This window comes from Macaca mulatta, chromosome 9 (genome assembly GCF_049350105.2).
Source record: "Macaca mulatta isolate MMU2019108-1 chromosome 9, T2T-MMU8v2.0, whole genome shotgun sequence".
NCBI classification, from domain to species: domain Eukaryota; kingdom Metazoa; phylum Chordata; class Mammalia; order Primates; family Cercopithecidae; genus Macaca; species Macaca mulatta.
In genome coordinates, this window is record NC_133414.1 from 30,999,945 (window position 1) to 31,022,696 (window position 22,752).

Consider the following 22,752-nt stretch of genomic DNA (forward strand, 5'->3'; position numbering starts at 1 on the left):
GAGTCGGAGGTTGCAGTGAGCTGAGATCGAGCCACTGCACTCTAGCCTGGTGACAGAGTAAGACTCCATCTCACACACACACAAAAAAAGCCTCTGCCTGAAACTCTTGAGTTCTAGAAATCTGGTTTGCTTAAAGACAAAGGAAAAACCTCAGTCACTAAAACTTCAGAATATATTGACAGGAAAACCCCACCATCAACTAGCTTTCATGCTGTCAGAATCGTTTAGGAAAAAGAAAAGAGCAAGAATACAACCAGGAAAAGGGCCAAATTTAGGGACTGGTTGAAGTTCAAGAAACGAGTCAAACCGGAATAAAAGCAGAAAAGAATTCCAGAGGGAAACAGGACACCGGAGAAAGGAGAACGAGCATGATTCACGCAGCAGGAGGAGATGCTAGGTAAGCTGGAACCAGACCAGGAGGGCTTGTCTCTTCCCTCCACGGCTCTCTTGACCTTTCCAAGGCATTTCTTTCCTGACAAAACAAACTGTTACCGACTTTCACCAGGTTATCAACCCCCTGTGCAAAAACTCGGACTAGACTCTGGAACTAAATCTAGACCAATTGCATCTGGAAGAGAGATAGGCCGGACAAAGGCATCCTTTTAGGTTAATGTTTCAAGCCAGAGGTTTGACAGATGGTGCCCATGGAGGTGCCCACAGTGTATGGATGTTTCTGGTGAGTTTTTGTTTTCATCTTCCAACTTCTAGAACTGAAAATCAAATAAACTTTCTTTTTTTTTTTTTTTTTGAGATGGAGTCTCATTATGTTGCTCAGGCTGGTCTTAAACTCCTCGTTTCAAGCGATCCTCCCGCCTTTGGTCTCCCAAAGGGCTGGGGTTACAGGAGTGAGCCACCATGCCCAGGCCCCAGTGAGTTTTATTCACATAGTGAGTTTTACTCACATACTACCAAACTACTAGAGTAGCAAGTACCTCTAGGTCTGGAGCATTGAGCAGCAACTTATCCCTCTCCAAGCAGCCAACAACCTCCACTGCAGACCTCAGGGATGAGGCTGCCATGAGACCCAACTTTTATTCTGGCTTCTTTCTCCAACCTTTTTCCCTAGACGCCTTTAGCAAGGAAAGCTGGTTCTTCCAGACATATTCGCAGCGCCTCGGCCACTTCCTCCCTGTTCTCATACAAATCTTTCAGGATTCAGCCCGGATGCCCCCAGTTTCCAGGAGAGCTTCTCTGACTGCCTTCATCCATCCTCAGAGACCTCCCTGCCTCCTGAATTCATGCCAAACACCCGATCCTGATTATAAATAACAATATGGCTAATTCTCAACCATCAAGGGTTGGATTAGCCACAGGAATAATAATAAGTATAATAATCATCATTGTTATTTGAACATTTGTAAAAAGTAAATAAACAAAATGCCAAATCAGCAAACCATCTCCCCATTAGAGAAGGTCCCCACTGATTGGAACTGCACAGTGACCTGCAGACATCACTGTGTCTGGAATAGTTCCAGGCATCCATCACCCCTCAGATAGCTGCCTACCACATTAGTGCCCAAGGCTTGCCATTCTGACAGCAATAATTCTAGAAGCAAACACATGGATGGGAAAGCCACTAGTAAGTGACTGGACTATCACATGTGTGAGCCAAGTTAGAAGAAATGAACAACAATAAAAGTGGGAAGCTGGCATTAAGAGACAGGGCAGCAGGGATAGTGAAAGGGAGGACTCCCTTCAAAGACCACTGGGCCACGCCTTTAAAAAGTGCAAAGGATGGTTCTCAATGACACATTAAGGCTAGCTGATCTTCATTTTAATGTGGTGCTTGTGTGTGTATGTGCACACACACACACAGAACACTTGGACAAAAGACAAATAATAGGCCAGGTGCAGTGGCTCATGCCTGTAATTTCAGCACTCTGGGAGCCCAAGGCGGGAGGATCACTTGAGGCCAGGAATTTAAGACCAGCCTGGGCAGCAAAGCAAGACCCCATCTCTACAAATAATAAAAAAATTAACTGGGTGTGGTGGCATGCATCTGTAGCCCTACTTGAGAGGCTGAGGCTGGAGTATCGCTTGAGGCCAGGGATTTGAGGCTGCAGTGAGCTATGATCGCACCACTGCACTCCAGCCCGGGCAACAGAATAACACTCTGTCTCTTAAATAATAATAATAATAATAATATAATAATAATAAAATAATAGACCATTTTAAGAGTACTAACCATTGGCCCATTTTATTTGTCAAGAAAACTATAGAAGATATTGTGATCCTAGACTTGTAATGTTTTTACACAGTAAGACAATATCTATAGAATGGTGAATGTTGTTCCAAGTACTGGATTTTTCACTAAGTAAACATTGGTAGTTTCCACTATGAAGAACATATTAGATTTGATGGTGACAACTTTTCTGCACTTTACCTCTCAATCAACAGATACTTATATTTCATTTTTATTTTCTTTTGAGGCACAGTCTCCCTCTGTTGCCCAGGCTGGAGTGCAGTGGCGCAATCTCGGCTCACTGCAACCTCCGCCTCCCGGGTTCTGGGAATTACAGGTGTGCACCACCATGCCCAGCTAATTTTTGTATTTTAGTAGAGACAGGGTTTCACCATGTTGGCCAGGATGGTCTTAAACTCCTGACCTCAGGTGATCTGCCCTCCTTGGCCTTCCAAAGTGCTGGGATTACGGGTGTGAGCCACTATGCCCTGGTTGAGAGATGCCTATATTTCATATGGATTTTTCCCTCTAAGATCAGACTCGGTTTTCATCAGCAAGACTCTTCTCCTGCACTGGATGTTTTCAGTGTTTCACAGGCATGAGTCCCATGCTCAACAAAGAGATGCGGAAAGACTGACAAGGAGGCAGTGGGCAGAGCAGCCATTGGTTCTCCCAGTGAGTGCGGCTGGCGGTCAGCACATCGGCAACTGCAAGAAGATGCTCACAGTCAAAATAGCAACTGACGCCAAGGGCACATCAAGGAGAGGGAGCTAAAATAAGCACCGCAATCCTCCCTGGTGAGATCCAGAAACTCCACCACCCCCTGTCCTTGGGGATATCTTCCTACGGGACACGTTCCCCATTTGATGGGCTTTATGCTGCCACTGGGTGACCTTCCCATGTATCCCATGACACCACAGTTCCGAAAAGGAAACATCAGGTCCTCGTACATTTTTTAGTACACTCCTGCAAACCCCTGGGAGATGTTCTGCTTCAGGGATATGGGTATTAACCAAAATCACAAGTGGAAAAATTAAGGTAACGGGCAGAATTCTCAACTTTAAGAATCTCTCATACACTTTTTCAAAATGTATATTCATAATTTTTTTCAAATGTATGTTTTTTTGATGGCTCCTACCACTTGCTTAATAGCAACCAGAAAATGAATAAATAAGTAGCAAACATTGAAGAAAAATTCAGGTTGGTGTGTGACAGATACATGTATGTGTGAATATGATTTTATATTGTCTATAGCAGGAGACCTTCTCTGGCTACCTGGATTCATCCTCAGAAAACTCTCCCTCTCTCGTTAATTCATGCCAAATGCCTGATCTTGATCATAAATAATAACAATTACAGCTAATTCTCAGCCATCCAGGGTTGAATTAGCCACAGGAATAATAATAATAATAATAGTTGTTGTTATTTGAACATTCGTAAAAAGTAAATAAATAAAATGCCAAATCAACAAAACCATCTACCCATTAGAGAACAGTCAATTTTGTATTTGGTAATTATATATAGATATGCATACATATGCACACATACGTATATGGATGCATACATTTGTATATATGATGATAAAGCATATAATGAGCTAAGCTGTAAACAGAAAAACAGAGTGCAACATTTCAACATTTCAGTGTGCCTCAAAGAACACCATGATTTCCTCCAACAGTCCTCAAACCTGAAGAAGTTTGCAAATCATATAATCACATAAGTATATTTTTACAGAAAGGTCCAGGAGACAAGATTCATGCAGCCACCTCAATAAAAAGAGAACTAAGAAAGAAGCAAGGACTCATGCCTATAATCCCAGCACTTTAGAAGACTGAGGTGGGAGAATCGCTTGAGGCCAGGGTTCAAGACCAGCTGGGGCAACACAGTGAGACCCTATCTCTACAAAGTTTTTTTAAGTAAGCCTGTAGTGCCAGCTACTCAGGAGACTGAGATGGGAGGATCTCTTGAGCCCAGGAGTTCGAGGCTCCAGTGAGCTGTGATTGCCACCACTGCACTCCAACCTGGGTGACAGAGCAAGATCTTGTCTCAAAAAAAAAAAAAAAACAAAAAACAGAGACAAACCATGGTCTCCCCAGCAGCTCGCAGTAGAGTCAAAGCAATCGTGGTATCTCGAGGTATGCTGATCCGTCTCTGGACTCCTGAATCCCAAACAGTTGCAATCCAGGCAATTCAGCACCTGGCGAAGGCAAATATTTTCTGTTGCTCTCTACTGACTTCACAGGTGCACATTTTCATGAAAATAAATTACTACACTAGGTCTTGCTCTTTTTTGTCTAGGTGGACAACAAATACCAAACTTAAAAACCTCCTGCTGGCCAGGCGCGGTGGCTCACGCCTGTGATCCCAGCACTTTGGGAGGCCAAGGTGGGTGGATCACGAGGTCAGGAGATTGAGACCATACTGGCTAACAAGGTGAAACCCTGTCTCTACTAAAAATACAAAAATTAGCCGGGCGTGGTGGTGGGTGCCTGTAGTCCCAGCTATTTGGAAGGCTGAGGCAGGACAATGGAGTGAACCCAGGAGGCGGAGCTTGCAGTGAGCCCAGACTGCACCACTGCACTCCAGCCTGGACAACAGAGCGAGACTCCGTCTCAAACAAAACAAAACAAAACAAAACAAACCTACTGCTATGCAAACTATGTTTGGTAAGACAAATATACACTAAGAGATCCAGTTCACTCTTCAGACTCTCTGTCTATCAACCCCCATAATGGAGGAAAAAAGGGGATGGGTCCTGATTGATCCTGGATGACCTTCACCTCCTTTCTCATGGTTTAAGTGATGCCTTCTGGATGCATGTTACCGAGGGATCCTCCCTCCTTAGCCTCCCAAGAGTAGCCAGCCCTACAGGCGCATGCCATCATGCCTGGTTAATTTTTTATTTGTTATAGAGATGGGGTCTCACTATGTTGCCCAGGCCTGGTCTCAAACTCCTGGCCTCAAGTGATCCTCCTGCCTCAGCCTTTCAAAGTGCTAGCATTACAGGCATGAGCCACTGTGTACCTGGCCTACTCCTAACCATTATGCTCTGATGTTCCACTCTTTCAAAAAATAATACAAAAGCTTTCAGAGAGGTCAAAAGGTTTTCACAAGATTTCACAACATCCTTCATAGTATCTCCAGGATAAATCTATATGCCTTTTAATAAGCATAGAGACTTGCACCTGACTTCTCTGCCAGGGGCAAAAGGGATCTTTGTCACTGAGAAAGCCCCAACACAGTTTTATATCCCACACCTAAGGATACCTTTTTGCCTGGAAAGACATGATAGGGATCTCTCCCTAGATCTGCGGATAGGAGTCCACCGCCTCGTACAGACGACCAGTGAGCCTGGTACACTTACGCCAAGGTCTCACTAAGGGTGGGTATTACCCTTGAGCTCAGTTTTACTTAGTTTGCTACACCCAAGTGAAACAGATGTGCACTTAGCATCTCCAGAGTACAACACACTGTTATGTGCAGAGAAGGAAAAAAGAAACTCAGGCAATAGTGAAGCTAGAAGGACTTTTAAGCAAAAGTAATTTGAAGTTTTAAGTAGAAGGATGGGAACACAAAATTGAGGGAAGAAAGGGGAAAGTCATATTCCGAGGTTTCTCTTCAAGGAAGAAAATCACACTGGGCATGATATGGTTTGGCTGTGTCTCCACCCAAACCTCATCTTGAACTGTAGCTCCCATAGAGTCCATTAAACTTCTTTCCTCTATAATATCCCGGTCTTGGGTATGTCTTTATTAGCAGCGTGAGAAAAGACTAATACAGAGCGTTAGTGCTTGAAGGCTCTGAAGCAACTAGGAGCTCTCACATTTTGCTGCTTGGAATTCAAAAAAGCGGCACGGGTCCTTTGGGAAACAGCCGAGCAGGTGTTTCTTCCTTTTTTCATAAAGTTAAACTTACCATATGAACCAGCAACTCCACACCCTATGTATTTACAGTGAAGAAGAGAAAGTGAAAACTTATGTTTCCAGAAAAATCTACTCATAAATGGAACCGGAGTTTTATTCATAATCACTAAAACATGGAAACAATCTCAAAGTCCTTTGGTGAGTGAATAAGCAAACTACAGCCATACAATGGAACACGACTCAGCAACAAAAAGGAACTGCTGTTGACACACAACAATGTGATCAGCTTAAGGGCCTCATGTTAAATGAGAGAAGCCAGACTCAAAAGACATCCTGTGTGACTCCATTTGCATAACATTCTGGAAAAGGCAAAACTATAGGGATAGAAAACAGCAGTCGTTGCCAGGGTTTGGGGGCTGAGTGTGGGGACTGATGACACAGGGGCAAAAAGGAACTTTTTCAGGATGATGGATATTTACATCTTGATTATGGCGGTGGTTACACAATGGTATGGGCTTATCAAAACAGACCTGGGCCAGGTGCAGTGGCTCACACCTGTAATCTCAACACTTTGGGAGGTTGAGAGGAAAGGATCATTTGAGGTCAGGAGTTCAAGACAAGCCCGGGAAACATAGTAAGACCATGTCTCTACAAAAAATAAAAATAAGCCAGGAGTAGTGGTGCGGTGTGTACCTACTGTCCTAGCTACTCAGGAGGCTGAGGCGGGAGGACTGCTTGAGCCCAGGAGTTTAAGGATGCAGGGAACCATACCTGTGGTGCTGTACTGTAGCTTGGATGATGCAGCAAGACCCTGTCTCTCAAAAAAAATAAATAAATAAATAAACTGTACACTAAAAAGAGGCAATTTTATTATATATGAGTTATATACCAATAAATCTGACTTTCTAAAAGTAGCTCAGAGAAATGATGCCAATAAAATCATCTCATGGAATAGGGCTATTGTCATCTTCTAAAGGTTCTACAAACCATGTATGTAACTTCCTTTACTAACTCCCAGCTCCAATTTCTTCTCACTCTATATTTACAGGAAGATTATTAGTTATTTATTTTTAGAGAGTAAAGCTCCCTTAGTCATATAACATTTCTTAAAGCAACCTCTTGAGTGTTTAGATAATAATGGGAATTATCATGTATTAAAAATAGAGGAGTGCTGTACTGTAGCCTGGGCACCAGAGTGAGACCCTGTCTCAAAAAAAGAAAAAAAAATAGAGGAATATGGGGCTGTTTCCCCTCATGCTAAGTATGCACCTGCTCATCACCGAGGAAAGAAGGCAGAAAGGATCCAGTAGCTGTCTGTCTACACAGATGAGGCCTACAAAACCGCTAACTCACTGACATAATCAGGTACTACGATCCAAATGTTGAATTATGTTGAAAGTAAGTCAAGGTTACTGCTAAAATCTTCAGGCAAGAAGTAAAATCTAAGATAGTTTTTTTTTCTTTGAGACGAAGTCTCACTCTGTTGCCCAGGCTGGAGTGCAATGGCGCCATCTCAGCTCACTGCAACCTCTGCCGTCAGGGTTCAAGCAATTCTCCTGTCTCAGCCTCCCAAGTAGCTGGGACTACAGGCACATGCCACCACACCTGGCTAATTTTTGTATTTTTAGCAGAAACAGAGTTTCACCGTGTTGGCCAGGCTGGTCTCGAACTCCTGACCTCAGGTGATCCACCCAACTCGGCCTCCCTGAGTGCTGGGATTACAGGTGTGAGCCACTGCGCCGGCCAAATCTAAAATAAACCTGTCAAATGGCAAACCTTTAGTGGGGCAGAAAGATTTTTTCAAATCACTGTACTATTGAAAAAACATAACTGCACTACGATTCAGTCTACATACCCAGACCAAAAACAATGTGAAGGATTCTGGTTTTTTTCTAGAGTCAGTACTCCTGGTTGCCCACGTGTGCTGAGTACTGTTCTAGGCACTACAGGTACAATGATAAACCAATGTCCATGTCTCTATGGAGCTCACATTCTCTTGGGAGTAACTGACAAATAAATAAATGAATGGACAAATATACGCATTGATCCCTAAGAGACTGAACGTCAGCTGATAAGAGCAGGGAAGGAAAGGTAGACTAAGAGGATGGGGGATTCTGTTTTAGATAAAGTGGTCTATGTCTCTGAGGAGCTACCATTTGAGCAGAGCCCCCAGAAGAACTGGGGAAGAAGGCTGGGGCACATCTGCAGGGAGAGTTTCACTGGGGGAAAGAACAAGCGCCAACTTCCACCTCTTGAGATGAGAGTATGACCGGTATGTGCAAGAAACTTGCAAAGTGGCCAGTCTGGCTGGCGTGCAGAGAGTGAAAGGAAGAGAGCCCGGGTAGCCAGCAGGAAGTGTTGGTCAGTGATGGCTGAGTGCTGGCCACACAGGCTCTGGGGCCAGGACTTTGGAGTTTATTCTCAGAGTTTCTAGAAGCCCCAGTTGGATAAAAACAAGAGAGTGACATAATCTCAACTTAGTTATAAAGACTCACTGTAGTTGCTCTGAGGAAAACAGACTTTGGGGAATGGGTAGACAGGAAAGTGGATGAGAAGAAGCATGGAGCTCTATAGGAGGCCCCCACAGCTCTACTGACAGAGACGATGGCCCTGGGCTGGGAGGTGACAGTGGAGGCAATGAGAAGCAGTCAGCCTGGGTCACTGAGTGAACGAAGGTGCCGTTGATGGAGATGGAGATCGAGACGTTGGGATGAAGCAGGTTAGCAGCCACTTGAATTGCTGGAAAATGTATTGATATCACTCTCTGGGAGTTAGTGATGTGATTTAAGATAAAGGAAAGCTGTCGGTCATGGTGGCAACGCCTATAATCTCAGCAGTTTGGGAGGTTGAGATGAGAGGATCACTTTAGCCCAAGAGTTCAAGACCAGCCTAGGCAACTCAGGGAAACCTTGTCTCTACAAAAAATTTAAAAATTAGCTGGGCATGGTGGTATGCACCTGTAGTCCCAGCCACCTGGCAGGCCGAGCAGGGAGGATCACTTGAACCCAGAAGGTCGAGGTTGCAGTGAGCTATGATTGCACCACTGCACTCCAGCCTAGGAGATAGGGTGAGACTCCATCTCAAAAAAGATAAATAAATAAAATAAAAAGATAAAGAAAAGGTTAATTTGACCCCGACAGTTTTAAACCTTAAGACTTTAAACATTTTACAATGGAAATAGTTGACTCAGGACCAGTTTAGGTATTAATTTAATCTTGCGATAGCATCTCCACCAACTAGGCCACTGACTGTATACAGCTAAGAAATGGATTTCTGTGAGAAGCGATATATTCCATTAGAGAACTTTCCAGGAAACAAAGATTTCCAGTGAAGCTAATGAAAGCTTCAAAGCTTTATAAAATAGATCATCAGTGCTTTGAAGAGCCCCTTTATTTAACCCTTGCTAAAACAAAAGCATGTCAGCCAGGCTGTAGAGTGTGGTGGGTACTTTCTGTCACATTTCTGCGACACAAACGCTTAGTCTGATGGGAAAGAGAAGTCAAGTGACAAGAATCTTTAATTGGTTTACATGTTAAAGTCTTTTGTGCAAACATCGTTTGTTTGACATAATCCATATCAAAGTATTTATCGGCTTTACAGATTATTCTCTTCAGCTGTCCTAAGATTTATAGGTTGAGGAAACTCTGAGTTTTACGAAGCTGCATTTCATCTAGAAAGAGGCCAGAAACAACAAGAGAATGTAAAACAGGATCGAATTGATCCCGGCAAGTTAGAGTGAAGTGCAGTGGCAGGAAAGCCAGCAAGGCTCAGCCTCCATATTATATGATTTTGTACACATCCCAGAATCACATCTGTTTCATCCAAGACAGGAATCATGCCCAGGATTCAAAATGGAAGGGAAAGTTTAAATTGTTTTGATTGGAATAACTATGTCTGGCTAACATGTGCTTCTTCCAGGAGTCCATCAACTCCTCTATTTTCCATCTTTTCCTCCCGCTTTCCTCCTATCCAACCCTAAGAGCAACAGCAGAGTCTGATGAGGGACCAGATCAAAATCCACTTTGGAACACCAGGCGCAGAGACCCCAGAGACTGCAGGCACCGACTTCACTTTTCATCTATTTCCTCTGTTAAGGAGAAAATGTTTCAATCCAGCTGGAACCGTCTAAACCTTGAACCCATCTTAAAAACTTCATCTGCTTTTCATTTTTGAAAATTTTACTCAAAAGAAATTAGCTCCCCAAAGTAACCTTACTTATCCACCCTTCCATTATCAGCCAAGAGAAAAATCTCCTTTTAGTCACGTAGCCCCGGGATAGATGCCTTCAACAACTTCCCAATGTTTCCTTTCAATAACATTTTGGAAATCCTTTATTGGTTTTCCCAGGTGTTTTCCCACCACACTACATCTCTCAGGATATGCTTTGGAAAGATCTGTTCTTAAAAGAAAATTTGCTGTTTTGCTCTAAAGTATTCCTTACTCAAATCTCTGAACTTAGTGACTTTTCCCACAGTATCAACTATTCAACACAGATTTTTCTGGCTTATTGTTTTAAGATGTCAAGGATGCATTCTGCTTTTCCAAACTGAAGCTGGGACTTCCGATCACATATCCCCTCCCTTCCTACACTAACCAGCTGTTTCTGCCTCTTTCCAGAAGACAGCAGGATAGACAGAGGCTGTATACTCTAGGCTTCTCCTAGATCATCCATTCAGATATTTACCTTATTTCTTTCCAATGGCTCCAGACATATCATCTCTATTCCTATTTTTTTTTAATCTCCAAGTTAAACTATACACATGGCCACACAATGTCAAACCCTCTGCCAAGACTGAATTAGTGTGGTTTTCTCTTTGGACTCCTCTCTAATGACCTAAAGATGTATTATATCTGGATTCTCAGAGGTCTGTAAAATATTAATCCCTATGATGTAAAATGCTAGAAAATTGGGTCAGTCTGAATCTCTATTATTAATCCCGCCTGCTATCATTTCTCTGTGAGGTTCTATAATACATTCTGAAACTGTCACTGACCAGAAATCCCAGTAGTTGCTGACCCACTTAAGAAGCTAATGAAACCTATAGGCTCCCTCTCCACAAACATCCCCAAACAAAATGGTACCTGCAATTGCTCTTCTAGACCACGGTCAGCACACTGTAACCTGTGGGCCAGATCACTGCCAATTTTTGCCAATAAAGTTGTATTCGAACACAGCCATGCTCATTCATTTCTGTATTACCTATCGCTGTTTTCATGTTCCAGTGTCAATGTTGAATAACTAGAGCAAAGACTGTATGGTCCACAAAACCTGAAACATTTATAATATGGCCCTTTACAGTTTGCCAATCTCTCCTCTAGAGTGTTAAAACCAATGACGTCTAAGACAATAACCAGAAATGCCACCCTGGATCACCTAAGCGTAGGAGGTTGAGGCTGCAGCGAGCCGTGAGCACGCCGCTGTGCTCCAGCCTGGGCGACAGAGCAAGATCCTGTCTCTAAAAAAAGAAAAAAGAAAAAAATAGAAATGCCACTCTAGATGGCTTTGCAAAGTTACTTAACTAAATCCAATTTTCCTTAGGGTAAAACTTAAGTAATAAAATTACACACATAAGTGCCCAGCATGGTGCCTGGTATTCAGTAGGCAATTAATAATGTTTATTCCTTCCATTTGCTATGCTCCTCCTTGTGCTTCAGTACTAGGTACAAATATCTCCTCCTCTCTGCTGCACTTTCCCTGCAAAGTGGGAAGTTCCTTCCTCTTGGCTCCCTAAATTATTTTATCACTGCTATTCCATGTTCTCTTGAGCTACTCACTTATCTTTCTTAGAATTTAGAATGTGGCTTCCTCTGGAAAAAATTCCATATATTATTTATTTATCTTTGTTTCTCCAGTGCCTGGCACACAGCAGGATCTTAGCAAAGTTTTTGTTTGTTTGTTTGTTTGTTTGAGACAGGGTCTCACTCTGTTGCCCAGGCTGGAGTGCAGTGGTGTGATCTCGGCTCACTGCAACTGCAGCCTCCCAGGTTAAAGCAATTCTCCTGCCTCAGTCTCCCGAGTAGCTGGGATTACAGGCACCCACCACCACACCCAGCTAATTTTTGTATTTTCAGTAGAGATGGGATTTCACCATGTTGGCCAGGCTTGTCTTGAATTCCTGACCTCAGATGATTCACCCACCTTGGCCTCCCAAAGTGCAGGGATTACAGTCATGAGCTACTGTGACCTGCCTTAGCAAAGATTTCTTTAGAGAATGATTGAAGAAATAAATCTACACTAGGAATATTCTTATTCTAAAAGATGCTGTGCAATGACCATTAATTATATGTTAGTAAATAATATCAGATATTCCAAGCTGAGTTTCACAAATAGTGAATACTTTTTTTTTTTAATCACTGACTTAAGGTCCTAACTTGCTATGTATTTGTATTAGTCCATTTTTACACTGCTATAAAGAACTACCTGAGACTGAGTAATTTATACAGAAAAGAGGGTTAATTGACTCACAGTTCTGCATAGTGGGGGAAGCCGCAGGAAACTTAAAATCATGGCGGAAGGCAAAGGGGAAGCAAGGCATGTCTTACATGGCAGTAGGAGAGAGAGAGTGAGAGCTAGGAGGGAACTGCCAAACACTTTTAAACCATCAGATCTTGTGAGAACTCACTATCACAAGAATAGCATGAGGGAAACCGCCTCCATGATCCAATCACCTCCCATCAGGTCCCTCCCTAGATGTGTGGGGATTACAATTTCGAGATGAGATTTGGTTGGGGACACAAAGCCAAACCATATCAGCATTACAGCAGTCTTGCTAAGCAGCAAAGGACAGGGTTAACATTTCAACCATGTGTAGGCACCAAGAAGTTCTTAGACCCTAAGGAAGTAATAACGGCTCTTGTTAAAACCCAACTGTAGAAAATTCTCTAATTAAGCCTCTCATCTTTGAATGATAATGCAAAGTATGATATGCCTTGTCTGTAACAAGAGCCTCAATTTAACATTTCTACTAATAGTGATACCCTTTAGCATAAATTTTTTTTTGAAAAGGTGGGGCCAAGCACAGTGGATCACACCTGTAATCAGAGGATTTTGGGAGGCCAAGGCAGGAGGTTCACTTGAGCCCAGGAGTTTGAGACCAGCCTAGGCAACACAGCAAGACCTGATCTCTAAAAAAAAAAAAAAACTAAAAATTAGCCGGACATGGTGGTGTGCACCTGTGGTCCCAGCTACTTGGGAAGCTGAGTGGGGAGGATAGCTTGAACTTGGGAGGTTGAGGCTGCAGTGAATTGTGATCGTACCACTGCACTCCAGCCTGGGTGACAAAATGAGATTCTGTCTCAAAAAAAGGTGGCGGGGTGTTTCTTAGCGTTTTTCATGGGTTTGGTTAGAAAAGATTCATTCATTCAAAAAGGAATGAATTAGTCACCGATTGAGGCAGTGAGGAGACAACAGCAAAGCAATAAAGTTCCTGGCCTTACTGTAGTAAAATAAATTAGCTTAGAAAAATCTCAGAATTAATGTTGACAAGAATCTTCTTGGAGTTATTTATATTCCATAAATTTTCCATTATATTATATTCCACAAATAAATAAGAATGTCTCGCATTTCCAAACTAGAGACAGGTCTCCATTTGGATTGTTTGCTATAGCTTGCTGTAACAAATGACTATGTACATGGTGACTTAAAACAACACAAATTCTTATGTATGGTTTTAGTTGTTAGATGTCTGGGTCTCACTGGGCTACAAGTCAAGGTGTTGGCAGGGCCTCATTTCTGCTGGAGGCTCTCAGAGAGAATCCATTTTCTTGCCTTGTCCAGCCACCTGCATTCCTTGGCTCACAGCCCCTTCCTGCATCTTCAAGGCAGCAACAGCCCTGAAGACCGTGTCCCATGGCATCACTCTGACACTGACTCTCCTGACTTCCTTCTTCACTTCCGTGGACCTTTGTGATTACAAAGGTCCCACCTGGATAGTCCAGGATAATCTCCCCATCTCAAGGACAGCTGACTCACAGCCTTAATTCCCAACTGCCATATAACTGAACATATTCACAGCTTCCAGGGTTGGGATGTGGACATTTTTTGAAGAGGAGGAGATGGGGGCATGATTCTTCCTACCCCACATATCGCTAGAGCAATCAGGCCAATGAGCCCAGTCCACATGCATGGCCCCAGTATGAAGCCTGGCATACCACCATTTATAGAAACCAGCCCTCAGCCAGGCACAATAGGCTCATATTTGTAATCCCAGCACTTTGCAGGGCCAAGGTGGGAGGATTGCTTGAGGTTAGGAGTCTGAGATCAGCTTAGGCAACATAGCAAGACCCCATTTCTGTAAATAAAAAGTTAACCAATTAGCTGGACATGGTAGTGTATGCCTGTGGTCCTAGCTACTCAGGAGGCTGAGACTGGAGGATCGTTTGAGCCCAGGAATTAAAGGTTACAGTGAGCTACAATTGCGCCACTGCACTCCAGTCTGGGCAACAGAGTGAGACCTTGTCTCTAAAACAAACAAAAAAAAGAAGAAGAAACCAGCCCTGTCCAAGCTACTCCCACCCACGCAGACCCGCAGAACCTCACAAGGCACACCTCTCCTCTTCCACCAGTCCCACTGTAGCAAGCTTCCATTTCCTGTCCATCAAGCCATGTTACATCTTCACCCTCAACTGTTCTAAGAATAAAACTAATAATGTTTCTCCCCCTTATCCACCCTCCCAATAGAAAAACCATGCCCTTTCCTCCAGTCTTCACCCAAGTGTTACACAAAGATGTGTTCATGATAGTAAAGATGTATTCATGGGTATCTTATTGCTATATGCCTGATCAGCCCAATTGCCCACAGGACTGATGTTTATGATTTTAAACATAGAAATGGACCCTTCCCAATCTTGAAACCTGAGAAAGTTACATTTGTCTTATCTGAGCTCCTTTCTCAGGAAACCAACCATCAGTCCTCTGAGATAGTATCGAGGAGCTGCAACTCACCAGATCACTGCATCTAGGCAATAAAACACCAGACCCCTCACCCATCATGATACCTACTGACCCCCCTGCTTCCTGTTGACCAATTCCTCATCCTTACCTCTCCGTAATTCCTGTTCCCAGGCATGGTTACATTTCTTCCCTGCTATATAAACCCTTGATTTTAGTCAGTCAGAGAGATGGATTTGAGACTGATCTCCCATCTCCTCACCTGCAGCACCTGAATAAAGCCTTCTTTCCTGGCAATACTGATTGTCTCAGTGATTGGCTTTCTATGTGGCGAGCAGCAGCAGGATCAAGAACAAACCCCTGGTGTTTTGGTAACATTGCCTCTCTGTGTCACCTAAACATACATACATTCATTCATTCTTCTGTTTTTAAGTGGGGAAAAAAAGTGTGTGTGTGTGTGTGTGTGTGTGTGCACGATATAACTCTTTAAGAGCAAAGACTAACTTGCTATACAAAAATACTTGGTAAATGCTAGCCAGCTTACCCCCAGTGCAGAGAACTTACAAAGCAGTCTTTCAGCATGATGATAAAGTAAAACATGTTTCTGGAACTGCATACACAGGTTTGCAGAGATTTCCTCTTGTCAAAGGTAAGTAGGAAAAAGAACCACAAGGGTTTGGCTGGCTCCAATGGAGCAAGAGAGGTCACTCTGGGTCCTGAGTTATCACCTTAAGGGGCCGGAGCAGCTGGCAGTTGGAACGCTGAGCTGGACATTGGTTTGGATAAATTAGAGCTAGCTCTTTCTGCTTTTGACAACAGCCTTGACCACATAAAGGGCTACATTTAGGTTGGCATTTGCCTAGCATGTAACACCCATTTGGCTGTATGGAGGAGATTTTCCACCTCTCTTTTCCTACTGGCACACAGCCGTGACCCTTGGGTCTTGGAAACATCTGTTGAGATTTAGCCTTGGTAACAAGAGAGTTCTTCCCAGGTCATCAGAACCCATCTGCCTCCTGGACTAGAGATCACTTACTACTTAGGAACATTTCTAAATAAAGGATGACAAAGTAACTGGATCAACTACATGTTTCATCATTGCTATTTAAATGTGGTCATATCTCAATTTCAAATTTAAAAAGTGTAAACTTAAGGAAAGAGAAATAACTCCAGGGAATGAATAGGATTGAATCTCCCTCCCTGTGAATGCCCCAGATGTCCTATTCTATAAAATTCTACCCCTTCCCTTTTTGCCTTCAGCTCAGCACACACCTCTTGCTGAGAACTCAGATGCCACAAAGATGCATTCACTTTCCACCCCCAAGTAGTGTTTCCAAGCATGCAACGCGAAAGATGCTGGAAGGTCTCCATTCCTCGTGCCCCTGTGTCTTGTCATGTACTGGCGATATCCCCAAACCAAAGAAAAAATTTTGCCAGGAGAACCAAGCACAGCCCAGCCATGAAGGTTGTCGGTGCTGCTTAGAGTAACACCTGGGTCAGAATGACAGGATCTCACTCTTGCCCAGGCTGAAGTGCAGTGGCACGATCATAGCTCACTGCAGCTTCAAACTCCTGGGCTCCAGGTAATGGAGCCCATGTAATCCTCCTGCCTCAGCCTCCTAAGTAGCTGGGACTATAGCTGTGCAGCACTATGCTCAGCTAATTTTTATGTTTTTATAGAAACGGGTCTCACTATGTTGCCTAGGCTGCTCTCAACCCCTGGGTTCAAGCGATCCTCCATCCTCAGCCTCCCAAAGTTCTAGGATTACAGGCAAGAGCCACTGTGACCAGCCAGGATACATTTTCATTGGCCACTTACTGTCAGATTCCCAATTCCATAAGGAAAGAGGGAAAGGGATGGCCCTTTCTATCCAAGTGCTGTGTAAACTATGTCAGGAGCTCATTTGTGCTTGATGCTCATCCTTCAGTGATCACATCTTAATGTTCTACCTTCAACTCAAAGAAACTACAATGTTCAAGCAGGAAGCCACTCCAGCAATGACCCTGCCTACCTGCCCTCAGTCTAAGGTGCAGAAACATTTGTTTAAAATGGGCAATATCACTAGAAAGTCATTTATCTTCCTTTTAGAAGTGAAGCCAGGGTCTACCTTATCTGAAAGACAAAGGCTCTAGAACAGCAATCCCCAGTCTTTTTGGCACCAGGGACTGGTTTTGTGGAAGACAATTTTTCCATGAACCGGGGGTTGGAGGGGATGGTTTCAGGATGATTCAAGTGCATTACATTTATTGTGCACTTTATCTCTATTATTATTACACTGTAATATATAAGAAATAATTACACAATTCACCATAATGTAGAATCAGTGGGAGCCCTGAGCTTGTTTTCCTGCAACTAGATAGTCCCATCTAAGGGTGATGGGAGATAGTGGCAGATCAGCAGGCATTCGATTATCATAAGGATCACGCAACCTAGCTCCCTCAAACGCGCAATTCACAATAGGGTTCATGCTCCTATGAGAATCTAACGCTGCTGCTGATCTGACAGGAGGTGGAGCTCAGGGGGAAATGAAAGCAGTGGGGAGCAACTGCAAATACAGATGAAGCTTCACTGGCTCACCTGCTGCTCACCTCCTGCTGTGCAGGTTCCAAACAGGCCCAAACCAGTACCGATCCATGGCCCGGGGGTTGGGGACCCTGCTCTAGAATCTTGCTAGAGCCCTGCATCTGTGAATGACAGGTGTATGTTGATTTAGCCAAGAGGCCGTTCCCTGGAGGAATTCTGTTCAGTAAATGCAGGAAACTAGCCTGAGTAAGAAGAATCAACAGGCTTTTGTTCAAAATGAAATTAGTGAGCAGAGTAGAAGATGGAAGATGTGTGGGGGATATTAAAACCCATGTTCTCTTCTTGTCCATTGCTTCTGCAGCTCTCCTCTCACATTTTATGTTGAGGGTACCCTGAGGTGACCTAAGCTGAATGCATGACCATCTCCCAGCATTGGTTTTCTTGTAGCAGCCCATGCATAAAATTAAAAACACCTGGGTGACCGGGCACAGTGGCCCACGCCTGTAATCCCACTACTTTGGGAAGCTGAGGTGGGTGGATCACCAGAGGTCAGGAGTTCGAGACCAGCCTGGCCAATATGGTGAACCCCATCTCTACTGAAAATGCAAAAATTAGCCTGGCATGGCGGCACACGCCTGTAATCCCAGCTACCTGGGTGGCTGAGGCAGGAGAATGGCCTGAACCTGAAAGGCAGAGGTTGCAGTGAGCAGAGATTGTGCCACTGCAATCCAGCCTGGACAACAGAGTGAGACTCCGTCTCAAAAAAACAAACAAAACAAAACAAAACACCTGGGTTTAGAGCTGCTTGTAGGCAACTAAGGGGACTAACTTGCTCCACTAACTTTTACTAAATTCTCAAATGTCATGGTAAATACAAACAACATATATTTGTGAGAAGAGAAGATGTAGGTAATGAAGCCAGTGAAGCCACAGTTTAAGAAACAGCGACAACTTCTTTCTGCATGCAAGTCTCCTCTGCATCAGATGGGACTTCTTCATCAAATATGTTACTAGAAAAAGAAAAATCTAAAACCAAAAGCATTGAGTACAGATTGGAAAGTCTGAAGATGAATGATTAGAAAGCCAGCTACTTTTTTTTCCTTTTTCTTTTTTTTTTTTTTGTTTTTGTTTTGAGATGGGGGTCCCACTCTGTTGCCCCGGCTGGAGTGCAGTGGCGCTGATCACAGCTCACCGCAGCCTCGTCTGCCCAAGCTCTAGAGATTCTCGCACCTCAGCCTCCTGAGTAGCTGGGGCCGCAGGCACACACCACCATGCCCTGCCAAGCCAGCCACTTTCTAAATACCTTTCTGTTGGGTGGTACTGCTAGAGGTCAGGGATCCAGTTCCATCTTTACAGAAGTTCATTTACAGAAGCCCAAATGTCACCATTACACAGAATATCCATGTCACAAACCTGTACATGTACCCACTGAATCTAAAATTAAAAAAAAAAAAAAGTCCAGGTCAGGCTCAGTAGCTCACACCTGTAAGTGCTCATCCCAGCACTTTGGGAGGCTCAGGCAGGAGGACTGCTTGAGCCCAGGAGTTCAAGACCCTGGGCAATATAGCGAGATCCTATCTCTCCTAAAAATAAAAAATTTAAAATTAACCAGGCATAGTGGCATGTGCCTGTCATGCCAGCCACTTGGGGGGCCTAGGTGGGAGGATCTCTTAAGTCCGAGGGGTTGAGGCTACAGTGAGCCATGACTGTGCTACTGCATTCCAGCCTGGGTGATAGAATAAGACCCTATCTCAGTAATAATAAAAGTCTGTTTAGTCAAGGAGATCGCACCAGAAACATACAGTCTGGTACATGTTCTCATAGGCATTCTGTCCACTCTCCCCATCCCACCAGTGGAGGTGCACCTGACCCAGCTGGCTTCTTGGAGGAGGCACCTGAATGGCATCTTTAGTGATCAGTCAGATGTAGCCAGTTGAGAAGGAAGAGGGAAGGAAGAGGAGGTATATGCAATACAGGCCTGGAGCCTGGTATTTTCAGAAAGCTGATAGGAAATACACACACTACAGCATGGCGCATGGGCAGGGGACCATGGGATGGGAGCCTACACCAGATGGGCCCAGATGCGTGCTGCGATGTTGCACTTTAGCCTCAGGGCTATCACCAAATATTTATGCTGTAAAAAGTATACCATGCATTTAAGAAAGGTAATGGAGTTTAGGGTAAATCAAAAATAGCAAGAGAGGCTGGGCGCAGAGGCTCATGCCTGTAATCCCAGCACTTTGGAAGGCCGAGGCAGGTGGATCATTTCAGGTCAGGAGTTCAAGATCAGCCTGGCCAACATAGTAAAACCCTGTCTCTACTAAAAATACAAACATTAGCGCTGGGTGTGGTGGTGGGTGCCTGTAATCCCAGCTACTCAGGAGGCTGAGGCAGGAGAATAGCTTGAACCCAGGAGGTGAAGACTGCAGTGAGTTGAGATCACGCCACTGCACTCCAGCCTGGGCGACAGAATGAGACTCCGTCTCAAAAAAAAAAAAATAGCAAGGAAAGTGACAGGGAAGGAGAAGGCAACCAGCAGGCATGGACACCACCTGCTGGGCTTGCCTCACAAATAACTGGCTCGGGAGCAGGAGAAGGAAAGTTCATGGGAGAAGCTCAGAGCACTGGAGGACAGAAGAGAGGTGAGTTCCCTGTGAAGGTAGGGCAGGAAGCCGTCATAAAGGGGTTGCATTTGTAATTGGCATGGTAGGGAATGGGGCTAGGACTGGTACAATTGGGAAGGAGGGAGAAGGGAATTGTGTGGGAAGAGAAGAGGATGAGCCAAAGAGGATGGGCAGGAAAGTGAGATCTAGGGCACATGCAGGTGAGGAGGGATGAGAAGTCAACAGCAAGGATGTCACACAGAATGACAGCCTAAGGAACAGCTGGTGCTGGAGAGTCTCCAGCCACCACAGCACAAAGCATGACATGCAAAGGCATGATGACTTCTAAAGATGGAATGGTGTGTGTGTGTGTGTGTGTGTGCATGTTGAGAGAGAGAGAAGAATGAGGAGGAGGAGGAGGAGGAGATAAGAAGCATAAGTTCATGATTTCATTAAATTAACATCCTCCTGACTGTCTCAAAAGTATCAGCTCACAAGAAGGCAACTTTAAGTCCTTGCACCTAAAATTTCCTTTCCAGACAAAGAAGCTTAGCATAGAAGTTGGGGAAAAGTGTGCCTACCTCTTTCCTAATGATCACATCGGAAAAGCAGCCAAAAAGTAAAACATTCCCTCCGGGCAGCAGTTACTCAAAGATGGTATCAGATCATCAGAGCTCGGCTGGATGCTCCCACCAGTCGGACTTCCTCCTTGCTGCAAACCACACTAGGCACATTGCAGTAAGGCTTGCTGCCTCTGCGCTTCCTTGTCTCATTTGTTTATTTCAACAGATGCAGGGCTTCTTACACAGGCTTGGAAGGGAGACCAAAAGGGCACCTTAACCCTGATCAGGAACAGACCTTCTGCCTCCGTGTGACTTACCACACACTTCCTCTCAGACCTGTCTTGAAGGGAAGGCTCCGTTGTGACACCCAGCACACGCCCTTCCTGTCCCCCCTCCCTCGGCCCATCAGACAGTTTCCTGGGAGGGGCTGGTGATCCTGGCTAGTCAAAGGTCCTAGCATGGACACCCACGCTGGCTCTGGGCTTTGCATCTCTTCCAAATCTCATTTGTATGCATCTTGGAAAGAATCTTCTACACCTTAAGCAGCATGTTGGCAGATCTTAACCTCTAGTCACACCCCCTCCAACAACACACGCCCTCCTCAGCCCTTTTGAGAGAGGTTCCCACGTGTAGGTATCTCAGTCCACAGTCCCTTAGCCAGGGGAGAGGGCAGCTGCTGTGTCAGCCCATCGATGAAGTGACAGACGAAGAGACTCCTCCTGTCCCCAAGAAGCTTTCAGTTTAGCCAGAGAGATGCATTTGTTATCTCATTAAGTAAATATTTGTCAAGGATCTACTAAGTTCCAGACACTGCTCTAGGTTCCTGGTATAAAGTAGCAACCAAAACAGAAAGAAATCCTTTTGCTCCAGGAGCTTATTGTCTAGTGATCAGTGAGGAGATACCCTTTACACACATAATTAATAAAAGGAACCAAACCAATGAAACATGCAAAGGGAAAAATGATGTTGCATTTAGAAGGAAGAAGGAGAAACACTTCTTCCTGGAATTAGACGGGCTTGGTGAGGAAAGAGGAGTATACACATTCTGTCACAATTCAAATAGGCTTTTCTAGGTTCAAGTGTATGTTAGCTACAGGAATGGTCATAGGATATTCAGATGTTCTCAAAAAACACTGTGCTTCACCTCATGTTTAATCACTATTCACCTGTCCTCATAGAATGGTTAATGGGGAGACTTGGCCAAGGGAGGCAGAAACTAAGGACTCATAGGTAGCAGAGCACGTGGGTCCAAAGATGGTGCTAAGATTCTAAGTCAGGTGGTGATAAAAAGAGTCAGACTCTGTAACATTTGAAGAGATTTATTCTCAGCCAAATATGAGAGGCCAAGGGCCCACGACAAAGGCTCAGGGGATCCTGAGAACATGTGCTCAAGGTGATTGGGCTACAACTTGACTTTATGGATTTGAGAAAGGCAGAAGACTTCAATCAATACCTGTAAGATGTACAATGGTTTGGTACAGAAAGGTGGGACAACTGGAAGCTGGGAGTGGGGGTGAGGGTTTCCAGGTCATAGACAGAGTCAAAGATTTTCTTATTGGAAATTGGCTGAAAGAGTTCACTTACTCTCTAAAGACTTAGAATCAATAGGAAGGGATGTCTGGTTAAGATAAGGGGTTGTGGAGACCACAGTGTTAGTATGCAGATGAAGCCTCCAGGTCACAGGCTTCAGGCTTCAGAAAACTGATTGTAAATATTTCTTATTAGACTTAAAGAGTCTGTTCTATCAGTCTTAAGGTCTGTGTTGATCTTAATGCTGGTCAGCTGGGTCTGAATTCCAAAAGGGAAGAGGGTATCATGAGGCATGTCTGATTCCCCCTGCCCATCATGGCCTGAAATAGTTATTCAGGCTAATTTTGGAATGGCCTTGGCCAAGAGGCTGGTTCATTCAAATGACTGAGGCGCTTAGAATTTTATTTCTGGTTTACACAGGCTTTTCATAATCAACTTATAGCAATCTTCTCCCAACCTAGCAAAACACACACACTTGCTTTGCACATACTTTGATCACATCTTTTCCCTCAGGCAGATTTTCATTATCATTTACCCCGATTCACCTGCACTTAAGAGGTTCCCTGGGATCCAAACACAGCCTGTGCCAGACCCTCA

At 44.2% G+C, this 22,752-nt stretch overlaps 1 protein-coding gene across 32 annotated transcripts in view; it reads right to left on the bottom strand.

The window, feature by feature from the left end:
• The window catches only part of LOC695267 (supervillin), a 271,952-nt gene that overhangs the window by 199,163 nt on the left and 50,037 nt on the right, over positions 1 to 22,752 (bottom strand). For 4 of the 32 annotated variants that reach the window (XM_077946152.1, XM_077946144.1, XM_077946137.1 and 1 more), the window contains exon 1: positions 20,644 to 20,944. The exons of 25 other annotated variants lie outside the window; for them this stretch is intronic. The gene's annotated coding sequence lies outside the window, so the exon portion shown is untranslated. Of the gene's footprint in view, positions 1 to 4,264; positions 4,380 to 20,643; positions 20,945 to 22,752 lie in introns of those variants that run through there. 3 more of the 32 variants (XM_077946118.1, XM_077946140.1, XM_077946120.1) reach the window with 1 other exon arrangement.